The sequence below is a fragment of the Phoca vitulina genome, unplaced genomic scaffold, assembly GCF_004348235.1.
Source record: "Phoca vitulina isolate PV1807 unplaced genomic scaffold, GSC_HSeal_1.0 scaffold6, whole genome shotgun sequence".
NCBI classification, from domain to species: domain Eukaryota; kingdom Metazoa; phylum Chordata; class Mammalia; order Carnivora; family Phocidae; genus Phoca; species Phoca vitulina.
Window position 1 is genome coordinate 72,909,756 of NW_022589709.1, and position 19,972 is coordinate 72,929,727.

Sequence of the window (19,972 nt, forward strand, 5' to 3'; positions counted from 1 at the left end):
GGTCTAAGGACAGAGAAGCATTTCAGGCTGAGGGAACAGTAAACACAAATGTACTGTGGCAGATCCATGCTTGGTGAGGAAAAGAAGGAAAGCGAGTGGCGTAGGTGGAGCACAATGAGCAAGGGAGGAGCGGTGAGGGATAAGTCTTCGGGAGGCTAGAGGCTGATCATGAGCCTGCGGAGCACCATCTTCCCAAGGACAGAGCAATAGTAAGCCTCTAGAGGGTTCTACCCAAGCAAAGCCCTGTAATCAGACTTAAGCAAGCTGCTGTAGGAGGCCAAGGGTTAAAGCAGGACGCAGGTGTGAATGGTGGCTTGGAACACAGTGGTAGTAATGGAGAACCCAGAAGAGGGCAGACAGAGGATAAAGCCTGGAACAAGAAATAATAGAACTTGCTGATGAATGAATGGAATGGGCTTACATGAAGTAGAGACATAAAAGGACTTCTCTGTTTTTCAACTGAGACATCAGGGACATTTACTAAGATTTGAAATATTTGAGAAAGAGAGGCTGAGGGGCTGCGTGGGGGAAATCAAGTTATGTCTGGGTCATCTTAAGATAATTACCAGACATCCAAGTGGAGGTGCTGAACAAGAAGTGGGATTTAAGATCTGTCTAGATATCTTTCCAGCCTTATTCCTCACCTTCAAGAACCCATTATATATGAGCCAGTCCTAATTCAAAGTGTCCTGATTCCAATTCTCACTATGCATTTTCCTAACTCTGTTCCTTCCTATGCTGTATCCTCTGTCCAATGTACCTTCGATCTTGGCCTTTTGAGACCCTAGTCCCACATTACAAACCATCTCAAGTAATCACTGTTCCCTAATATCTCTGTCATCAGTGAGCTGTGCCTCCTGGGGACTCCCATAAACCCTGATGCCTTGTTTGTGACATCTGTCACATTTTCCCCCCATGAGCTATTTGTGTGCATTTACCTGCCCTGCTGGGCTGTAAGTTCCTGGAGGGCAAGGCTTGCCTCCTATTCTTTTACTGTATCCTCCATGATATCCAGAAATACACCCAGCACATAGAAGGCTACTCATTAGAAGTGTTGAATAAATGAGGATTAGGACATGTTCTGAGATGATCACCTGAGGTTAATCTAGTCATCAGTGATCAAAGGTGGCAGGTTTTCTTAACCCTGGAGGAACTGATGACTGCTGAGTCTCTGGGTCATTGGTATAGAACCACCTAGTACGACGCTAAAACTCTTGACACACGTATGCCATTGCTTATCTCTAAGTAGTAATGCATGCTTTAGGCCCAGAGTATATCCTTTTTAAAAAGTATTAATCTCATGTGTGAACTCACTAAAGACACCTATTGTTGGAAAAGCTGGTGGTATGTTCTTTCCCAAGAGAAAAACTCCCTTTGTAATTATCACCACTGCTGCCCAAGGCCCAAGTTGCTAAGACTGGACTGTGATCCACTTTGCTTTCTGTGGGGGCATGTCTATTACACTGGGGCACTGGAAAAACTGGTGTTGAGCCCAGTTCAGTTTATAGCCTCATGCCCAATTTGTCCATGAGGCTTCATTATAATCCGATTGATTTATTATAGCGCATTTTGCCTCATGGCGTGCAAGGCATGGATTGTGTACTGGGGAAGAGAGAATGACAGGTCAGATATTGAACAGTGGGCTCTTGGTACACAAGCTGGCAGACACTGAGAAAGTAAGAGAAAAACAAGACAGAAATGGAGAGTAGTGGCCATGAAGGGAGGCTGGGGTGTGGCCAGAGCTCATAGGGCACCATAGGTAAGGGATCACTCCTGCAAGAGGGGCATGGGGGCTGAGTGAGATTAACAGAGAAATAAAATAAGAAAGGATGGAGAAGTAATGGAGGCTGGGGGAGGAAAATGGTCAAAGAACGTTGTCAGTTCCCATAGCGATCATCTACTGAGTGTTGATTATGTGCCAGGCATTGTGATGAAAGCTTTACACAGATTGTCTGATTTACTTTTCCCACAACCTGTAGTAGATACTATTTAACCCATTTTACAAATGAGGAACTTGAGGATCAGAGAAGTTAAGTAACTTACTCAGAGTCACAGAGCTAGAATAGGCGAACTGGGATTCAGACCCAGGTCTGTTGGACACCAAAGCCTATGTTCGTAACGACTGCTTTATACTACCTGCTGATATGGACGGAGGGGCATTTCCTCCCACCAAGCCTGCTATAGGCTGAGAAACACAGTGTCTTCCAATACTCCAAAGAGCAAGGTACTGAGTGATGAGCTAAGTTAGAGGTGTTGTTAAAAAGCCCTGCTATGACTGAGCTGTCTGCTGGGGCTGAGGGTGCTCAGGGCGGAGATGCTCTCATCCATCATCAGGGAATACTCACTCCATTGTGTCGGGCCCCACCTAAATGTTTTTTTATTGTCTGCTCTTCACCATGAGTAATGCCACTTTCCATTTTAAGCTGGGAGCTTCAGGAGATGACCGCGTTATAAGCCAGAGTTTAAAGCTAAGTGCTGCCTGGGGGATTACTCACCCACTTCAAGACGTGGCCAACATCTCACCCTCCCACTCAAGATGCTGCTGGAATATCCTCTTCCTTGCCAAAGCCTAAAGGAAATCTGGCTTCCCCTAGAATCAGACTGGGGATGGTGCCAGGTTATCAGAAAGCTGGCAAGTTAACTAATTCTCCAAGTGAAACTACTGTGGTTGTTCTGGTCCCTGCCTGTGTGGTAAAGTTTGCTTGCTTATTCATTCATGTGGCACAGGCTGAGAGCCTACTATGTACCAGGCAGTCTGTTCCATGATAGAGATACTGCAGTGATCTAGATAACTTTAGTCCTCGTCCTCAGGCAGTTAACAGTCTGGGGAAGATGAGCAGTGATAACAAGATGTCATAACCAGTAGAGTGTAAGAAATGATAGGACGTGAGGAGCTCAGAGAGTTTGAAGCACTCACAGCTGAAGGATTTATGCCAGGGTAGGAGCTGACTGGGTTTCTTAATTGTAAGCAACCAAAATTGACTTTGACTGCTAATAAACAGAAAGAGAATTTAGAGAACCTGGGGTTGCCCCAAGAATCACTGGGAAGGTGTGGTGGTCCAATATCACAGGAAGGGTGTAGCCAGACCAAGACCCTGGGGGGTGGGTAATCCCTCAAACAGGGGATGTGGCTTCAGATACTGGGCAGTCAAAAGGATGACAAATGTCCAGGACAGCAGGTAGAAGTAAGGAAGGTAGGGAGGAGAAGCCCGTCTCAGAATGACCTAAGATAGTCTGAGTCACAGAAGCCAAAAGGAACAGCTTAAAGGGAGTGCTGCCTTATTGAGGGAAGCAGGCAATGGGGCCAGGCAGCCAAGCTCCCAGGGGTTTCTGTAGGGAGTGAAGTTTGCTGCTCAACCAGACTTTGAAGCTTCTGTGGGGAAACAGCCCTGTGGCAGCAGGTAAGGAGGAACTGTATTCTAAGCCTTTCCTTTTTGTTTTTAGGGCTCCTGGGGCCATTCTGGAAGGCCCCAGTTCTCAAAGGATGCCTTGAACTTATAAAAACCAGCTAAATCAGAAGAACGTTCTCCATATCATAGTTGGAAACGATGACAGAGATAAGCCAAGGAGATAATAATGATAATAGCCAATGTTGACTGCTTGTGCTAACATGAGCTTACATGCATTATTTCATTTACTCCTCATAATAAGCCTATTAGTTTACAGACAAACAGATGGAGGCACAAAGATTATAGATGACTTGGCCACGGTCCCATGGTCAGCAGATGGTGGAGAGGGATGCAAATGCAGATCTGCTTTACTGTAACTAGAGTCTGCTGACAGGAGCCACGAGAATGGAAAGGTCAGAGAAAGAAAAGTGAGAAATCATTTTTTTTTTTTCTGTGCCAAGTGTATCATAAGAGATTGGAAGCCTAGTCCCTTACCTCTTGCCTCTCGCATCGGTACCATGTTGAATCTTAAGGATAGCCACTGCTCCCAAGCAAGAAATTTTCAAATTTTATCTGAAGGGGAAAAGGCCTGTTTTCTAGAGGGAGTCTTGAGTGAGGAACTTGTAGCAGTAAAGTCAAGGTATTGACCCCTAGACTACAGCAAGAGCTATATACAGCATTTTTAATGGATTTTTAAAAGTAGAAATTTCTCTAATTATACAAATAATACATGATATTTGTGAAAAAATGAGGGAAGTATCGAAAAATAGGAAGAAGAAAACAACAGTCATCTGTAACCTCCGCATTCGATGATGGCTGTTGTCACATTTGTGTGTGTGTGTGTGTGTCTGTGTGTGTAATTTGTACTCTCACTTTCCAATGCATATATATGTCATACTGTCTTGTAAAATCAGTTCTTCGTATCTGAAATAATTGTTATTTGCCTTGATTTCATCCTTTTCCTCAAGGAAAAAGTGTATCAGAGTGTTCCATTTTGCAAATCTACTAAGTGAATATCAGTTCACAGAGTAGAGCATGGTATGTAATGCAAGCCTGTTTGTTCAAATAGGTGTGTAGATGACATGGGGCTCCCTGGGATGCACTGCATACAGTGTTTGTGAAAAGGCCTAGTTCTTTAAGGAGGACTTGGTTGTTCATCATTCACTGACATTTCTAACCAGTAAGCATTACCTGAAAAATGTATACTATACTGAGTAACCTCATCATTTATTAGATAACTATTTATGTATCAGGAGAGATTTATTTCATCATCTACCATATGGATAACATTCAAAAACGTTACATAGACAGAAACCAGAAGAGCGGTTTCTAGGACTGAGCTCCAAGTGGAATCCTGGTTCTGTCTGATCCCACTTCCCCTTCTCAAGCCTAGGGGACCTCATCTCCTTCGACATCCCTGCCAAAGGCGGTTCAAAGCCCCCCAGTCCAGCACACACAGGAACTTGGCTTTCTTGGGCAGGAATGCAGCTGGGCCTCTCCAGTCCTCTCTGAGTATCTCATCTGGGAGCCCACATGGCTCAAGCCAGCCCACAGCCAGGTCTGGTAGACCACTGCTGTTGTCAGCTCTTGGCACACCCAGTGCCATCCATCTCTTGTCCTTTTCTCCCACTCATTGAGACAAAGTCCCACCAGTTCAGGAGCCCTGCGTGCTTCCTGTGTGCAGCCCAGACATCTGTTTTGAGTTGAGAGTCAGTGGCCGGTCAAGCGCCTGCACGATGCAGCTGGATTTGTTGATGTAAACAAAGGAGCTTGCATGTGAGTTTTCTGACCCCGAAAAGGCCCCATAGGGTGATTCCCTCGGGCCTCCGTCAGGATTTTAACCTTGTCCAAGGGGACAAGGAAAATGAACTTGAGTTTAGTTAATGAGCTACAGCCGAGAGAGAAGCAAAGCACTTGGGCCCTCTCTTTCCTTCCCTGTCTCCATGTAACCCTGTTCTCACTGGGCCATTCCTCAGCCTGAACTGAGGCCGGATCACTGCCGGGCGAGCCATGTGGGGCTCCGGGGAGCCACGGGTTAGCTGGCTCCTCTGCTCGTGGCGGACACTTTCCTTCACACCCCCAGTGCAGGGCTCCCTTCCCCCCTTGCTTTTTTCGCTTTGTGTTTCCATGCTTCGTTAGATTTTATCTTTACTTACAAAAGCAAACAGTTCATACCTAAATTTATGTTTTAACAGTTAACCATCTCTGGCCCCAGCATCTATTCTACTTTTTAGCTCCATGAAATTCCTGGGGTCCTCTTCACATAGGACATTTGCAAACAAAAAAACTAAATGATAATTCAGATCAAAGGACCTCCTAACTCTGGGAGTGACTGAATTTCTTCATTGCCCAAGAATGAAGTTTTTTCATCCATGAAACCGAGAATAATGGTATGCTCAAGTGCCACCCCATGAAATCATGAGATAACATCTAGGAAGCCCTTCATAAGACAGTACAAATTAATTAGACTTTATAGTTATATACTTCTTATTTTTTTTAATTTCCTAACATGCTATGTTTTGATCATTCTTACTTTTACAATTACCTTCTGTGGCAACTGGTGCTGGTTATATATTTCCAGTAGTGATACCAAATCTCCATGTGATATAAATTCCAGTTTGAACACTAACTCAACTTTAAACATACTAATTAAATGATAATTAAAGATAAATTTGAGCTGCATATATCTAGATTAATCAGGACAAATCGTTCTGTATATATGGAAAATGAACCCACTGGAAGAAAAGAAATGACCAAGGAAACAAGAAACCCCAACCAACCCCTAAATCAACCAACTAACCAACCAGGCAGCAGAAATCTCAGAGTAAACATGGACATCTGTGGCACCGTGCAAGATGATTTTCTTTCTTTTTTTTTTTTTTTTAAAGATTTTATCTATTTGACAGAGAGAGGCAGTGAGAGTGGGAACACAAGCAGAGGGAGAGGGAGAAGCAGGCTTCCCACTGAGCAGGGAGCCCGATTCGGGGCTTGATCCCAGGACTCTGGGATCATGACCTGAGCCGAAGGCAGATGCTTAATGATTGAGCCACCCAGGAGCCCCACGTACAAGATGATTTTCAGTGGCTCTTTACCACCACCAAGACCAAAACAGCCAAATTAGGCATTTAGTCTTCATGGCCCTGCTTCTTCCTGTGTCCCCCACAACTTGCTTTTCTTATCCTGCCATCCTCACTGGAAAGCCTCAGGCATCTGACATTCTCGACTAGAACCATCTGGGTGTGGGTCTCCCTCAAGAATTCTATGCTCCAAATTACCATTCCGGTTGCCCAAATCGTGACTTTTTTTTTTTAAGATTTTTTTTTTTTTAAAGATTTTATTTATTTATTTGACCAGAGAGATACAGCAAGAGAGGGAACACAAGCAGGGGGAGTGGGAGAGGGAGAAGCAGGCTGCCTGCCAAGCAGGGAGCCCGATGTGGGGCTCCATCCCAGGATCCCGGGATCATGACCTGAGCCGAAGGCAGACGCTTAACGACTGTGCCACCCAGGCGCCCCTTTAAGATTTTATTTATTTATTTATTTATTTGGCAGAGAGAGAGACAGCAAGAGAGCACAAGCAGGGGGAGTGGCAGGCAGAGGGAGAAGCAGGCTCCCCGCTAAGCAGAGAGCCCAACGCGGGGCTCCATCCCAGGACCCTGGGACCTGAGCCAAAGACAGACGCTCAATTGACTGAGCCACCCAGGTGCCCCAAGACTCTTTAAAATAGGTATGTTTTTAAAATAATAGCCAGAAATCTTAGTTATCTGATTTAATAAATGTCAGCAAATATCCACTGAGCATCTACTAAGTGTGAGACAAGAGTGTGTCCATGGGAGAAGGGAGAGCATAAGATCCAATCCCTGTCCTCAAGGAGTTGAAAAGTCACTAGGGAGGCCAACCAGAGGATGCAAATAACTATAATTGATGGGTAGAATGTAGTGACTGCCACAAACAGCGCCAGCCAACACGCTGCAGGAGGAGACAATGAATTTGAACTTGGTGAGGATCAGGACAGGTTCACAATGGAGGCAGCACTGGCCCTCAGAGAAGCATCTGTCCTTTGAAAAGATTCTATTAACTCTTGTGGCTCCCCAGTTGAATTATTTTGAGTCCTGTGCCTATTCTGGGCTAACAACTGGAAGAAAGCTTAGCATCCTGACTTTTCTTCCCCGAAATGCGCCAGCTCCTTGCTCCGGGGGATCACGCAGTCTCCTCCAGCCAGTGAAACACACTGGGACACATGGGGCTCTGCACACGTCCCTGACTCCACCCACTGAATTCCTGCTCATCCTCAAAGGTTGCAGCTCAGTGTGACCTCCTCAGAGACACCTGGACCACTCTCCCCCTGCTGATGCACTCCCGCTCTCCGGCCACTGGTATCTGATTTCAATGGACGGAGAGAAGAATTGGCACTGTTTCAGATTATCTTAGCTGTTCACTTTTTTAAAAATGCAGTATCTCCCCCTACAGGAGTAAAAATAGACAAGAAAGCGGGAACTTGGCTTTTCTATTGCCTCTGTGTCCTCCGTGCCTGATAAATCATAGTATTTAATAAGTATTGGTTGAATGAATTAATGAGTAGTAATAGATCAACTCATCCCTTCCCTAGTTTTTTTCATCTCTCTGATCTGTTATTTTTGTGGGGAGAGATCAATGGTTTTAGAAAATATGTAGGATTAATGTCATACTGATGTAATCAATCAAAAATATTCATACTTGGGACCGCCTGGCTGACTCAGTCAGTAGAGCATGCAACTCTTGATCTCAGGGTTGTGAGTTTGAGCCCCACGTTGGGTGCAGAGATTACCTAAGAATAAAATCTTTAAAAATATATTCATCCTGGGGCTCAGTATGGCGACTGGCAATTAGCACAGTTTCTTGGGCTTTGGTTCATGAGAGGTTTTCTGCACAGTGCAGGTCTTTTCAGCAAAACCCACACACTGTGCGGCACAATACAGCTCATCACCCCGCTCCCGCCCTCATTCCTTCCAGCAACTATTTAGTGAGCACGTATTACGTACCATGACGTGCAAGGCACTGCAGATACAAAGCTGAGCGTCACAGACAAGGGCTCTGCCCTAATGGAGCAAAGTGGAGAGGGAGAAAGAGTCCGCGAAACAGCACCAGTGAAGAACAGAGGGATAAGGGGCACCCCACCCTCACCCCCGCCGGGGGGCTGGGCCTGCTCCTGGGGCTGGTAGTAAAAGAAGGCTTATTTGAGTACCATTTGAGGTGAAGTCTGAAGAAGAAGTAGGAATGTCCTGGGGGTGGGAGGCAACGTTGGCAAAGAGAGCTCCAGGCCAAGGGAAAAGCAAGTTCAAAGGCCCAGAGGTGAAAGCAAGCTTGGCACATTTATAAAATGGAAGCTCACTCTTGTTAGAGGCAACTGAAGGTCCGATGCCAGGGAACATGGGCCTTTTTATTCAACACCAAGACCAAGAGAGCATGGAGGCAGTGTGGGTCACTGATTGTGCCTTGGGAAATGCCTGGAATGTAAGCTCCATGGGGTAAGGACACTGCCAGCTTTATTCACCATATGAGAATGGGTCCAGGAACACAGCAGGGTCTTAATAACCATTTGCTGAGTGAATGAATGAAGCGCCCTAAGATGACCTCAGCTGTCTCTTCTAGTGTCACCAGGCCCCAAGGCATCATAAGACTGGGAGGCGTCTTGAGAGCTGGCTGGTCTGCTCCCTCCCCTCAGGCTGTCTGACCTGCCCTGAAAACTCTCAGAGGTGACACTATCTTGTGTATTTTAGAAGTATAGTGGCATGACTCGGAAATTCAGTTCTTGAGGTCATACACATGCAACTGAGGGACAGACGATCTGTCCAGTCATTCGGTGAGTCACAGCAGGATGGACAGGAGCAGGGACAATAGTCCTTAATGCTCCGACTGGCAGGTCAGGTAGCGAGGGCACTCTGGCTCCCCAGCATTATCTGTCATCTGTTAAGATGCCCTGGTGCCTCATTTCTCAATCTGCGAGTGAAGATCAATGAGACCCACATTCTCAAAGCAGCGCCCTCAAACGCAGAAATTGTATTTTCTGGTATAGCTGGCAGACCCAAGTTTCTCTCACCTCTCAGTACCTCTCAGCCCTGGCTGACTGCTGCCGTCTCTCCCAGAGAAGGCCACTGCGCCTGTGATCCAGGATATCCTGGCTGGGAAGCTGGGAAGAACAGACACCACATCTGGCCTAGGCCCACAATGCTCACCCTATCTGAGGGGCCGCTGCCTCTCACTTGGGCTACTGCACCTGTTCCCTGCTTCTGCCTCACCTCCCCGACTTCTCCACTAAGCCCCCAGAGTGATGTTTTTAGAAAGCTAATCTGATCATGTCACACCCCAGCCCGCACTGCTCAGTGGTTTTCCACAGTCCTTCAGAGAGAAGTCTCCAGGGCTCTGCATGGCCTGACCCTGCCATCTCCAGCCACAGCCATCTCTCCTCATCCACAGCAGGCTATTTTCTCCCCAAGTGAAACATGCTCTTCCTGCACTCAGGATCTTTGCACAGGCTCTTCCTGCTACCTTCTTTTCCCTACTCACTAGGAATATAAATTCCACTTCTTCTAGGAAGTCTTCCCATCTCTCAGGCTCTGTAGGTCACCTATTATCTAACTTCCATGGTACCCTGGACTTCACTGCAACACTCAGTTCACTGGGAATCCCTTTTATGGTGGGCCTTCCCCACTCGAATGCAAACTTCAGGAGGTCCTCATTGTGTCTGCCTTATTCCCCACTATTTTCCTCATGTCTGGCACAGCGGAAGCTCATCAAGTGAATAAATGAGGACTGCAATCTTGGAACTCTCGGGAAAAACTGGACCAATTAAAATAGGAGGCAGAGAGAAACGGAAACATAACAGAACCTCATTACATTGCTAAGCTAAATGACCCCTCTGCCCCCCTCCCCGGAGGCCTGATTTCATCTTATCATGGGCGTGTATATTGTGACTAGGCCTCAGTTCATTCTTCAGAACTGGTTTCTGGTTCGGATTGGAGACATATGGGCCTTGCCACCATGTGCCACCATGGTCAGTAGCCGGAGCTCTGTGACAATCCAAATCAAGTCAAGATGCACTGCCTGTGGCCTGTGCCCTCCGCTGCAGAGACAAACAGCCCTCCTGTCCCAGCCTCACACAGCAGAACAAGGCCAGAAGGACCTGGAGCCTTCACTCGTTTTGTCTTACCTTCTGTCTTATTTTCTTCCCCCCAACAAGGACAAACAATAATTCAGTAAAGGAAATATGAGTAATGGAAAGAAAGAGAAAAAAATAAACATATCAAAATGGGCAGTGTCCCTTGGGCCACTGCTTTTAAAGAAAACAAGAAGAGTCGATTTGGAGATATTTCAGTAACTTTGGAGAAAAAAGGAGAAAAATAATCAAGCTGGCCTCTCCCTTTCTAGGCTGGATTCCTTCTCTCTCTCTTGATATAGAAAGAAAGGATTTCTCAGTCCAGGGGTTGTCACTCTGGCATGCATCAGAATCCCGTGGGGAGATGTGTTGAGCTTGCAGGGGCCAGCCCCAACTCAGGTCCAGTGAATGAAAACCCCTGGGGGAGGGGCCCTCACAGGATCACCCCTCCACCCCTGCAGGGAGGGCCCTCTCTGAGGAACAAAGCTCAGGAGGCAAAGGCAGAGTTATGCCCTGTGCCCATTGACGTAAGGTACAGCTCAGGTAAGGAACACAGATGTGCTCCTGGGGTCCCCAGAGTCAGGTACTGAAAAGCTTGTTCAGGGGCGCCTGAGTGGCTCAGTTGTTAAGCGTCTGCCTTCGGCTCAGGTCATGATCCCAGGGTCCTGGGATCGAGCCCCGCATCGGGTTCCCTGCTCTGCGGGAAGCCTGCTTCTCCCTCTCCCACTCCCTCTGCTTGTGTTCCCTCTCTCGCTATGTCTCTCTCCGTCAAATAAATAAATAAAATCTTTAAAAAAAAAAAAAAGAAAGAAAAGCTTGTTCAAAGTAAATGGAAGAGGCCTAAGAAAATCAAAAGAATTAGTGCAAAACATACAGCTTTATGAAACAATGAGCAATCAACCTGGGGACCCCTGGTGAGTCTTACCCTGTTTTGGTTAAAAACTCAGCAGAGGCTTTGTTACCTGGATCTCAGGAGTTGTGAAAGGAAAGCAAAGTCCTCTAAGCAAAGCAACCACTTCTCTCCTCTATGGAAGGGCGGAGTCGGAGTGCCTTAGAGAAAGCCAAGCAGCCTTTACAGTGCGTCCCTCCCATGGCAGGAAAGGATGAGGGGAGCAGGGGGCAACACAGCCCAAACCCAGGAGGGAGGCTGGGTCTTTTGCGAATTCCCAAGTTATGAAAGACAGTCATGATCCCATTTGTGGTGAGCTTATCACTTGCTAGGTACCGCGCGCTATTTGCTTTCCGTGCTCTTACCGAATGTGATCTTTACAACAACCGTGTGAGCAGGTACCGTTCACGCGAGGAAACCGATTCGGAGAGCGTGAGCGACTCGCCTGCAGTCACACATCTATCTATAAAGGGGCGAGTCAGAGATAATATCCGTCAGTCTGAATCACAGTGAGTTCTTAACTTGTATCTTGGCTGTCTCTTATTTTAAAGACAAGGACAGACACCATTTGGAATGTGACATGAGCAAGAATTCTCAGTTGTCTGCCATTTTTATTTGGCTGGGCCAAGCGTCACCTCAACCTGGGAGATGAACCAGGTTCTTATTTCAGTAAGTGTTACTGACGGCCTTCAATACATTGTGCTCTGTGGCAGCTACAAAAGCCCCAGATTTAGTAAGTGGGAGATGAGGTCCCCCTTGCAAGAATTTACTGTAAATTTACAAATTTACAGCGTATTAAAGAGACAGACATAAAACACTGACAGGTAGTTTTACCAGAGGTCTGGGAATTGCTGCATCATACAGAGTCACCGATGCCTGGAGATTTAGAGAGGAGGTGAGCTTTGAACAGAGGTCAGGACTGGTTTGTCAGAGCTGAGAGGTAAGGGTGGTGCAGCAAAGGACGAAAGCAGCCAAGTGTCAGTCAAAAAACAACTCTGCCTCAGGCCATTCTGCTCCCCCTTAGTCCGGGCCCAGCAGAGTCTGGCAAGTTCCCAAGCTCACGCTGGAAAAGCAACCCTTGGCTTGGGTCACGTGTCCAGAAATGCCTGCAGTGAAATCCCAAGAAGGGTGCTATGCATCCTCAGAGCACCTTGAGGCAAGGGGAGCAAGGCTCTCATTTTATGAGGTGACTTTGAAACCAAAGTCAGCAGGTCCGAAACTTTCCAATTAATTTCTCCTCTACCTTGAAGAGCAGACATATAAATCAGAAAGGAAGCACATGTAAGCCAAGGAGTAAAAATGGAAATTAAACCCATGATAGGTAGAAACTTTCAGAATATTTTGAGTAAAAACCTTAACAATATGCACGTGCTTTCCCCCGCAATTCCACGTCCATAAATCCTCCCAGGGGGAGGGGAGGGTGCAAGGCATGGGATGCAAGGATGACTATAGCAGTTTTGTTTATAATAGTGACAAACAGTACACAACCAAGTGTCCAACAAGAGAAGATTAGCTCACAGAGTTCAGCATGTCCACAAAACAGAATCCTATAATCCTCTGTAGCCATTGCAAATGGAGATGTAGATTTATGTTTATTAATGAGGGAAACAGTCCTAATGTATTTAGTCAAGTCTGGTTATAAATAAGCAGATTATAAAACTATACATATATATATATTTTTTACAAAATGGAATCATGTGATTCTACTTTCTTCAGACCAATCCTGAATCAATTGAATAGAATTGAAATCATATGGAATAAACTCTCTGATCACAGTGTAATTAACTTAGATATCAAAAACCATAAGATAACTAGGAAAACTGCCAATATTTTCAATTAAACAACACACTTTGAAATAATCCATCAAAAGAAAATTTATAGGGTAAGGAGAATTTATAGAGTAATTTAAACTGAACAATATACAAAATATAGAATATGAAAATTTGGGGAGGCAACTAAAACAATTATTAAAGGGAAACTTTTACCTTTAGCTGCTCATATTAAAAAAAAATTTAAGGTCTAATATTAATGACCCAATATTCTGCATGAAAATAAATAAATAGGGGCACCTGGGTGGCTTAGTCATTTAAGTGGCTGCCTTTGGCTCAGGTCATGATCTCAGTCCTGGGATTGGGTCCCCAGCGGGGAGCCTGCCTCTCCCTCTCCCTCTGCCTGCCACTCCCCCTGCTTGTGTGCGCTCTCTCTCTCTGACAAATAAATAAATAAAATCTTTAAAAATATATTAAAATTAATTAATTAATTAATTAATTAATAAAAGGGCAAAGTAAAGCAAAAGTAAGCCGAAATAAGAAAAATGAAAAATAAAGATAGCAACAAAATAGAAATCAGGCAAACAATGCAGAAATCTAAGAAAGCAGAAAGCTGTCTTTCTGTTTCAGAAAATCTGAGATATTCCTATATATAAGACCCTGTATAAAAGGCTTATATCTCTATGAATAGACATGTTAACAGAAGTTATCTTTGGCTGATAGGATCAGGGACAATCTTTAAAGACTTCTTATTGACGTTCATCTGTATTTTCTTTTTTTTTTTTTTCTATCCTTCTTTTATATTTGAGGGCTCCTAAGGGGACTGACATCCTCTGCTTATTTGCTGAAAAGCAACAGACCCTAACTATTAACCCTTTGTTTCCCAAAGGAGGGGCATGGACCCCTGATGATACAGAAGTTCTGAGTGGTATGAAGATATCTTTCAATCACACTGCAGAGAAAAAGGGGGCCCCCTTTGAAGTTTCCTTCAGTTATTATGACTGTATTCAAGGAGACAGCTTTGGTTTGGTGCAATTATGTTTTCGAATGCTTTCCTCTCTTTGCAAGCAAAAGGGCTGCAGGGGCAGGAAGCAACACCTAAGCAGAAGCTAACCACAGCTGCCCTTCACTGTGTTTATCTTGAGGACTGCCTTCTGTTCATGGGATGCTTTTGCATTAATACTCGAGAGAGATAGCTTCCTTCAAACAAGGAAATGAAATTGAAGTAAAACCACACATCAGTAGTTTAAATAGAACTCACAAATAAGGAATTTGGTCAGGGGATAGCAATCAAAATGATGAAGCTAGCACACGTGTACTGCAGTCCCAAGGAAAGTGGTGTGAAGCTCTGGGGAGGAGGAAACTGCCCCTGAAGAGTATCAGTGTGCCCTGGACTGTCCCCATGGGTCCCTCAGGCCTTGATTCCTGTCTATCGTGTCACTGAGGTATCAAAACAACAGCACGGAAATAGTAAATGTGCAATTTGCTCAGGTGATGGCCCAGGCAGTAGGAAGACCATTTCAGAACAGGATTCCAAGTCCAGATAAATCCTGCTGGGAGGATGATTGATGTGGGAGGTTTCTAAGAGCAGATAACATTTCTTTGCAATGTTTGCCCAGAGGAAAGAGGCCCTTCCACAGGAAGAAGGTCAAGGCCGGTCTATTTTTATAAAAGCATTTCAAGTGGTTTAGTGGACTTATTTCCTGTGGTTCCCAGGAATCCTGCAGCAGGCTCCCAGGAGGATGTTGGTGATAGGGAGCAGAGACTTGATGAGTGACAATCAATAATTATCTCTATATTTGCTTCACTTTTTCCAATAAAAATAATCTAGGGGAAAAACACTTGCTCTAGAAGAGCAAAGTTCACAACAACAAAGAGCAGAATGGGACATGAAAGTCCCTTAGTGTGCGGGAGAGTCCCGAGGTCAACATTTTGCAAGCTGAAGATTGATTTATTCACTCATTCCCTTTTATTCAACAAATAATCGAGCATCCCCTCTGTGCCAGGCACTGTTTACGGGCTGGGAAGAAGATGGTAAATAAACATGGCTTCTGCCCTCCAGGAGCTTACAGTTTACTGGGCGAGGAAGAGATCAGACAGGTCACCACATGGAAGGATATATACTTAATCACAAATGGCAGGAAGCATTGGGAAGGAAAGAACAGGAGGTACAAAAGAGACTAATGGAGGTGGGGGTGGGGGCAGAACTTAGATTGGGAGGTCAGGGAAGACCTTTGAGGAGGTGGCTTCCGCTGCCATTGAAGAGTGAGCAGGAGCCAGCCAGGGGAAAGTGCTAGAAAGTGAACAATGTGTATGAAGGCAGCTATGTGGAAGAGACCACACTAGACTCAAGGATCCAAGAGAAGATAGGAGTGGAGGAGTGACTGGAATATAGTGGGCAAAGGGAGGGAGTGGTGGGAGGTCAGACCAGACCATCCAAGATCTTGCAGGCCATGGTAAGGATTCAGATTTTACTTTATGGAAATGAGAAGCTACAGAAGGTTACAAGCAAGGGGTTGATGTACGTTTCCCAAGATCCTTCTGACTCTGTATAAAAATGATGGGGGTCCATGGACAAGAGAGGAGGCTATTTTAGAAGTTAAGAAGTGGACTGGACTGGGTGTTGACAGTAGGTACTAAGTACATGAATTTGATAGCTCTTAACTTGACCATAAGAGATTAGGAATTCTACCAGCATACGGAGCTGGGACTAAGGTGAGGCAAGGGAGGCACTTGCTTTGGGCACAAAATTTACGCAGAAACCAAGATAAATAATACTTTAGTGCAATATTTTTTTTAAGTTTATTTATTTATTTAAGTAATCTCTACACCTAATGTGGGGCTCAAAGTCATGACCCCAAGATCAAGAGTCGCATGCTCCTCCAACTGAGCCAGCTGGGCACCCCTTTAGTGCAATATTTTTAAAAAATCAAATTTCGGGCAAAACAATCCTTAATGAACAAAATATCAAATTTCTTTTAAAAAGACAGGATCAGCAACAGTGCTGTGCCAAGCCACATAAGGAGCCTGAGGCAAAAGGAAAACGTCTGTAATATTGTCTGTATTTAAAATTTTGATTTTTTGTTCATTTCCTCACTCTTGTCTGGCTAGCTGACCTTCCCCACTGTAAACCAAGAGGTCACCATGTCATTTTCTGCTCTTAAAATAGATACTACTCAAAGAAAACTAACAACAAAAATCATCACAAGCCCCCTGGTGGTACAGATGCTCTTCTTTTTCCTGATTCTGGAGACTCTGAGATAGAAAGTGCATCATAGTTGCTCCATAAATATTTCTGATAATGTTAATGGCTAACATCTATCAGGCTCTTCATATGTCAGGAACTTTGCCAGAAACTGGTAAATACAATGATCTAATTTTATCCTCACACCAATCCTGTGAGGTAGGTATAGCATTATCCCTGTTTTACCATGGTTGGCATATACTTGGTTAGCACTTAGTGAATACAGGAAGCCAGAAAGGGTGTACAGATCAAAGGGAAAATGAGAGAAAAGAAAGTGACGGGCCTCATACTATTCCTTAAAAGTCCTATCTGGATAACCAGTGATTCCAACTCCCTTGGCAAACACTCTTCTCTGACAAACACTAATTACCACACTTAAATGGACCTGTACAGAAAGGACTATTTTTGGTAAGTTAGGTGTTTTAAACTGAACAGCTTTTCTAAGAACATATTTCTTGAATTCGTTCATTCCCAAATATTTACTGAGCAATCAGTATGCAACAGGCACACATCTAGGTACTGTCGTGTGTGAGCAAATCAAACCTGAATGTGGGTCCTCGTGAGACTTATAATCCACAGTGTGTGCGTGTGCGTGTGTGTGCTGAGAGTTGTGCTGGCATGAGACAGTCAATAACTAGGAAGCAAACACATATATAAGATCATAAATTATCATAAGTGTTACAGAAGTATAGACAGGGAAGTGAGGGGAGCTACCCTATATATGGTGGGCCCGACACAATAGACTCAGGGAGGCAGGTATCCTGCTTCCCATGATACTTATGCTGCTGAAAATGCCGTGTGAAGAATTTTTGCAAATCAAATCAACCAAACTCCCTTCACAGAGTGTGAAACTTTACAAACTAATGACTTATTCCTATCGAGGACAGTTTCAAAAAGCAACACCATTTACTTATTTTCTACCCAAACACATCTATGGAAAAGGTCTTCCCACCACTGAAGGTCAAGAATACAATACTGGAAAACATTGGAAAATGTTCTGCCTTCTGTCTGCCCCACCCCCGTGGGCCCATCTAAATGTCTAGATTTATGGAATTCCCGAGGAGCCCCACGAACCCGCCAACACCAAGGAGGAACCAAGGAATGTAGGACCTTTGAAAGCCAGCAGAAATTATGCACAAAATGATGGCAGCCTAGCGAAGTAAGGAGAAGTCCCTCTGACGTTTCTTTTTCCCTCCTGTTGCCTAATCTACTTTCAAAGGCCAATAATGTAGAAATTCTCCATTTTTCAAACAACCCCACCCAACAGAATAGCACTTTGATCTCGAAAGCATGAGAAAGGAGCAGTGGATGGTGCAGGGTATAAATGGCTTTGAAAGGTCAGTCAGAAAAAAGAAATAAACAAGGAGAGGAACCATGAGGAGTTGAAGGAATGAAAGCAAACCATGCTTTGAACTACCTGCCAACTTGAAAGCAAACTCCCCTGAGAGGCCACAGATGACAGATGAGTGTATTATCAAGGTTACTGGTACCTACCTATGCTTGCGAAGTGCAACCCGCACCTTCCTGGTGATGCTAGACACCGGGGGCAGGTTCATCTTAGTTTACCCTCTTGGATACAAGATTTCAACACACTTCCAAGCTCTTTCATCCTTATCAAGCACCAGTCCTTGCCCGGGGCCTTCGGTGATACTCTCTTACTTCATCTTCTTCCCATAAAACCCACCTGGCTCCTGCCAACAGCTGGGTTGTGGATAGGGCTGCATGTGGAATACCAATGACATGCTCACAGGACCACGGGAGCCATTGGGCCTGCTGAAACAGGGCAAAATGTGAGGATGGGAGAATGGTCCCTTTTGGACTTTCTGTGTGGGATCAAAGAGAGCTGGCAAGTGAAAGGAACCTCTAAAAATAGCCAAAGTCCTTAAAAAGAAATCATGCAAAGGGAAACAAGGTTTATACTGTCCTAATGTAGGCTCTGCAAAAACTAAGGCCTGGCAGGCTGATGCTGGGACAGCTTATTATTTTCTTCCGGCCCTTTGGTGGAGACACCCACTGGGTCCCTTTGCAAATCCCGGGCCCTGCTCCCCCGCCTGCTTCCTGCATAGCGCTAGAAGCCTCCGCAGGAATGTAGCTCTGCTGGGGCACAGCCGGGGCCTCCATGGCCCACTTTCAAGATCCAGAATAGACTCTGACATGTGAAATGAGCTCCACGGGGTTTACAATCCTCCTTCGTATCCAAGTACCTTAAACACAAAACCTCATGCCGGGATTGCTAACCATTCTTCCAGAGACACCTGGATATCATGTCTGGCAGAAATGTGAGTTTTGTCCTTTTTACTCTTCAGTGTTTTGAATGAGCATGGGGCCCGTGGAAATGAGGCTGCCCAACAGAGGGCTGACATAATAAATGGATGTCTTAGGGCTCAGGGTTTTGTTCTTGGCTAAGCTACAGATTTGCTTTGATAAGCTGTTCAGCCTCTCTGTGTCACACTTCTCTTGGCTAGAGAAAAAGAGAAAGGGCTCATCTATCCCACGTCATAGGAGGAATAGAAAATACAAAATGATTATCAAGTATCTCATGTAGTATCTAAACTCAACAGGCATCCAGAGATGCCTGCTTACTCATGTAAAATGCTTTGTGAAACTCCAAGTGCCATAAAAAGGTAAATAACCAATGCTGTAAACCATAGGCTCTTATTAACAACCATAACAACACCTTTTATTTCCTAGGCACTAACTACATGTGAGGCCCTTCCCAGGCCTGCCTTGCTCTATTCCTCCCTCACAGCACCGATATGGGATCAGTATGCTTAATAGCTTCATTTTACAGATGAGGCAGCTGAGGATCAGAAAGGTTAATGACTTGCCCAGTCATGCAAATAGTTAATGACACAGCAGAAACCAAACCCAGGTCTATGAGAACTTCCCTTTTTCCTGGCCTTTCCAGCCCAGTCGGAAGTAGGACTATCCACTCATTTCCCCCAGTGGGCTCTGGCCTTAGCCCAGCCCCTTGAAAGCAATGGCAATTGATTCTACTGTGACAAAGGCCAGGAGGGACTTGACTGCCACTGGGTCATCTTGGGAAAGCATCACAGTGACGATCAGAAAAGTGCTGGTGGGGGTATTTATCACACTGAGCTGAGAAAGAGGACCATTCTGTGTCAAGGGAGGAACCTGCAAAGACTCCATTCAATAGACACAAGTATCTGTCGATGGGGCTGTGTGAGTTATGGGTGCTGGGAGGGCTTGGGGAGTAAACAGAATAGAGAAGCTAAGGATCAGTTATCTAAAGGCCCTTTTGTCTCTTTCCCGTATTTCTTTGGCAGTTAAAATCATGGACTCTGCAGTTAGAAAACGCTACGTTCAGATCTCGGCTCTAACATTGATTTATCTGCGTGACCTTAGACAAACTGTTTAAACTCTCCAAGCCTTGGTGTCCTTCACTGCAAACTGGGGATAAAAAAAGCAATGCCTTGAGTTCAGTTCAGGGCAGCCTCCTTATTCAATTAATTAAACTTTGGGACATGACCAGGCTAGGGTAGATGATTACATAGAAAATATTATTCTATTCATTTATCTCTCAGCC

At 45.0% G+C, this 19,972-nt stretch overlaps 1 protein-coding gene and 1 non-coding gene across 6 annotated transcripts in view; both read left to right on the plus strand.

The window, feature by feature from the left end:
- FGF1 (fibroblast growth factor 1) overlaps positions 1-19,972 on the plus strand; it is a 94,216-nt gene that overhangs the window by 45,287 nt on the left and 28,957 nt on the right. Inside the window, exon 1 of one of the 5 annotated variants that reach the window (XM_032404469.1) lies at positions 18,067-18,704. The exons of the other annotated variants lie outside the window; for them this stretch is intronic. The gene's annotated coding sequence lies outside the window, so the exon portion shown is untranslated. Of the gene's footprint in view, positions 1-18,066; positions 18,705-19,972 lie in introns of those variants that run through there. 5 annotated transcript variants of the gene reach the window in all.
- Positions 19,853-19,972, plus strand: LOC116632504. The gene has a single exon (XR_004299441.1). It is a non-coding gene; the product is annotated as a small nucleolar RNA SNORA36 family (small nucleolar RNA).